The sequence below is a fragment of the Eumetopias jubatus genome, unplaced genomic scaffold, assembly GCF_037043125.1.
Source record: "Eumetopias jubatus isolate StellerSeaLion01/CBP00866 unplaced genomic scaffold, mEumJub1_p1.0 scaffold_3, whole genome shotgun sequence".
Classification (NCBI taxonomy): Eukaryota; Metazoa; Chordata; class Mammalia; order Carnivora; family Otariidae; genus Eumetopias; species Eumetopias jubatus.
In genome coordinates, this window is record NW_028274809.1 from 174,605,125 (window position 1) to 174,609,780 (window position 4,656).

A 4,656-nucleotide genomic window follows, 5' to 3' on the forward strand; every position below is an offset into this window, starting at 1 on the left:
TTTTAAGTAATCTCTACACCCAACATGGGGTTCGAAATTTCACCCCCATATCAAGAGTCTCATACTCTACTGAATTGAGCCAACCAGGCACCACCACACCTATAGTAGGACTTTATATAGAACTTGCGATTACAGTTTTTATTATTATAGCATCATGGTGAGCTTAGATAACAAATGTTTAAAATTGCTTAATAATTATTTCATGAAAGGTAAAAGTGGGATATAATAGTAAAATAAAAGACATAATGTATTTTTTTGCAATACAGAATTACTTTTCTCACAACATATTGCCATGACCAGATGAGAAAATTGGACCAGAAGAAGAAATAAACCAAATGTTTGCTTTATACAGAGGTAATTAATATTTATTATATTGTGGTTACCTTTGGTATCTAAGGAAATAAAAGGTAAAGTAATTAATATTAGAATTCAGAATGGGGTATATATATTTCAAATATATTGAGAAAATAAAGGTGAAAAATATGGTCTATGGAACAAATAAATAAAAGAAGTGGCTGAAGAGACCGATTTCTAGATTATTGGTAGAAATGTAAACTGTTATGTTTTTGTTAACATAAATTAAAATTTTTAAGAGGACTTTCTACTTTTCTACTAAAAATTCTAGTTTTAGGAATTTATTTAAAATCAATATAGAGAAGCATGATTTCTTTTTTTTTTTGCTTTTATATTTGAATTTACTCTTCATTTAATTTTTAAATACTACTATAGTTGAATATTAAAACAAAAACAATAGCGAGTAGTGAGCTATGATTATAGTCCTTCACTCATTCACTACTGCATATAAAATGCCAGCAGCATTACTCACTGGCCCCATTAAGAGGTCTGACACTGAACACCACCCCTGGGATGATGTTCATCATTCTCATAGGCTTCCCCATTGTAATGGCGCCGTCTTTCCTGATTTAGATCAAAGTCCACCAGTTCTACCTGGTCCATTTCATCAGTCTCTTCTACTTCCCCTCTCAAGTAGCAGTTTTTCCAGCAAAGAGAGTTTATCAGGAGAAAGAAAGCCATTCTCAGGAAAGTTTACCTTAAATTCGATGACTAGGCAACTCTTCTCATATGGTCTATGATAAATTGGCATGCCTTCACTTAGCACTCGTTTGATATCTCCATGCTTGACAATTTAACCTGGGTGATAGGTGATGATGATGGTTCAGTTGTCAAGAGTAGATATTGGCTTTTGAAAACCGCACAGTGCTTCATCCAGCTGTATGGCCATACACATGAAAAGATCTTCTCCTCACCAAGTAAAAACAGCGTGGTCCTTCTGATCTAAAACAATGATAGTATCTCCTGGTTCCAGTCTTGTTCTTGGTCTCCTTCACCATGGAATGTTATCTTCTGGCCATCCTTCACGCCTTTGTCAGTATGAACTTCTAGAATCTTCTCTCAAACTATCTTCCTCCCATTGCAGCTTTTACATCTATCTTTGGGACTGATCCGTTCCCCACGGCCCTGGCACTCCATGCCCACAGACTGAATTTGCTGAACCATTCCAGGTCCCATCTGATGAATTCTTATTTGCATTCCAGTACCTCCACAATTGGGACAACATTCAACTGCCCCCTTCTTACAACCTCGGCCTTCACATTTATCGCAAATCACATTCTTTTACAGAATTAGTTTTCTTCTTGCACCAATATATAAATCTTCTAAGGTTACTGAGAGCTGATGCACAACATTTTTAACTCTCCTTTCTCTCTGCATCCTTCCTCCTCCGCCAAAAAACATAAAGATGTCCATGGGGGAGCCAAAACCACCACCAGCTCCACCTTCTTTAATTGTCTGTTCTCCTCCTTTGTCATATAATTCCCTTTTCTTTGCATCAGAGTGTACTTCCTAAACTTGAGAAATCTGTTTAAACTTCTCTCCTTCATTTGGATTCTTATCAGGTGGTACTTCAAGGCCAGTTTCCTGTAGGCCTTTTTCAATTCCTCTTGGGTGGCACTGGGGTTGAACCCCAAAACATCAAAGTAAGTGGTTTCCTTCAGCATTTTCTACAGCCGGTGAGCAGGCCAAGGCCGGTGTGGGGGAGCGGGAAGGAGCGTGTTGCTGGGTGCAGCTCGCACAGCTGCCACTCCTCCGCCTCTCACCGAGCGTTCTGCAAAGTTGAGAAGCGTGATTTCTTAAAGGTATTATTTTTCCCCTTTTCTCTGTAATAGAGACTATTTAAAAAATAAAGACCTAATATATTGTGAAATACCCACATAATGAAGTAATATAAAGCTATTGCAGATTAAGTAGTGGGGTGCCCAAGGGGCTCCCTATGTTAAGTGAGCATCAGACTCTTGATATTGGCTCAGGTCATGAACTCAGGATCTTGGGAACAATGGCAGCCTGCATAGGGCTCTGTATCAGGGTAGAGTCTGCTTGTCCCTCTCCCTCCCCCTCCGTTCTTCCCCACTCACACATGTAGGCACTCTCTCTCTCAAGTAAATAAATAAAATCTTTAAATATACATGAATAAAAATAAAAAAACTCAGGGCAGAGTCTGCTTGCCCCTCTCCCTCCCCCTCCGTTCATCCCACTAGCACATGTGGGCACTCTCTCTTTCAAGTAAATAAATAAAATCTGTAAAAATAAATAAAAATAATAAAAAATTAAGTAGTAAAGAATTCCTCTAATCTCTTACGTTATGTATTAAGTAAAAATCGTCAAATTCTGGGGTGGCTGGGTGACTCAGTCATTACACATCTGCCTTTGGCTCAAGTCATGATCCCAGGATCCCAGCATCAGGCTCGCTGCTCTGGGGGAAGTCTGCTTCTCCCTCTCCCATTCCCCCTGCTTGTGTTCCCTTTCTCACTGTGTCTCTCTCTGTCAAATAAAAAAAAATCTTCAAATTCTAAATGATTGTCACAGAATAGTCTTTCACACCAATGAAAAAATATCTTAAGAGTGATTCTCTTTTGATTATAGAATTACTGGGAGGTTGATTTTCTTTTTATACTTTCTAAATATGCAGGAAAAATACATTATTTTTTATTTTATATAAATAAAATATATATATATATTTTTATAATATATAATATTTATATATTACCTTCAAAAAGTAAATTAGATAGCCAAACATTGACATTTATTTCAAATCAATAAAATTATCAAGTTAAAAGCAATCTCAGAAAGGCGTTAAGAAAATAGATTTTTCCATAACAAATCAACATTTAGAAATCATACACAATATACTACAAAGAGAATTCTAAAAGACACAAGTTAAATGCGAGAAAAATTGTCATATGCTTGCAAGCAAATGTCACTTAATGTAAGCAAAATTTTTTAAATTTAACAAAAAAACCCCACTGTTTACAATATTCCCTATCTGCTGGAGAGACAAGAATACATAGTTAATACAAATACTAGAAACTATAAGGTACTGTATTTACATGAAACTTATTTTCAATATTACAAATGAAAAATTGAAGTTAATAAAATATCAGTTTTTATGTCAATTAGTTGATTTTTTTGAAAATGATTTTGCACATTTTCAGATTTATATATAAAATATTAAACATAATTTGAATTTATTAAAGTATATATGTGTATCAGGGAATTCAATAAGTATAGAAAATATAATAACTTCTCTTTCTTTTTATATTTTGATGTTCTCTAAGATAGCTGCAATAATCATATACCTTATAATCAGAATACTATCGTAAGAAAAGTCAGTAGTTATTCAAGAAAATTTCACACATTCTGGTTATTCCTGAGTCTTGATTCTAGCCTAGAAATATCTGATACATATATTTTCCTTTTGACAAACTAATTGTAAAATATCACAATACATGCTAACAGTTTTCACTTGGTGTCTTGTAAAATTGTGGTGTATCTTCCTTTTCCTGTTCTTTTTGATTTTTTTGATTGTTGAGATATTAAAACATCACATTTTCATTTATGATATTAATATATATTAAAACCACATTGTATTTCATTACTTTTTGGGTTATTTACTCCTGCCATACGGCATTTATCAGTTCTGGCCACTATAATACAATGCAGTATAATGGGTAGCTTAAACAGGGATCTCTTTCTTTTTTTTTTTAAAGATTTATTTATTTATTTTGGAAGACTGAGAATGAGAGAGAGAGAGAGAGAGAGAGCGCACACATGAGAGTGGGGAGGGTCAGAGGGAGAAGCAGACTCCCCGCAAAGCCAGGAGCCCAATGCGGGACTCGATCCCGGGGCCTCCAGGATCATGACCTGAGCCGAAGACAGTCGCTTAACCGACTGAGCCACCCAGGTGCCCGGGGTCTATTTCTCACAGTTCTGGAGTGTTGGCCAATTTGCCTCTCCAGTGAGGGACATCTTCCTGGCTTGTAAACAACTGCTTCTTGCTGTATCTTTATGTGGCAGGGAGAGAAGATACTCCGTCCCCTCTTTCTCATCCTATGACGCTGGTTTCATCACGGGGGCCCCATTCTCACAACATCATCCAAAACTAATGACGTCCTACAGGCCCTATTTTCAAACACCATCACATTGTGGGTCAGGGTTTCAACATACGAATGTGGGGGGAACACACACAATCAGAACTGGACACAGACATAATCATTTTTCATAAGTTTTTATGTAATCCTAGGCTTTTGAATACAACCAGTTACTCTTGCTTGCTTTCAGTGATTAGATATTCATTACACA

The 4,656-nt window shown here is 36.3% G+C and overlaps 1 pseudogene; it reads right to left on the reverse strand.

The window, feature by feature from the left end:
- Positions 1–834: 834 nt before the first annotated feature.
- Positions 835–2,018, reverse strand: LOC114211486 (dnaJ homolog subfamily A member 1-like; annotated as a pseudogene).
- Positions 2,019–4,656: the final 2,638 nt, after the last annotated feature.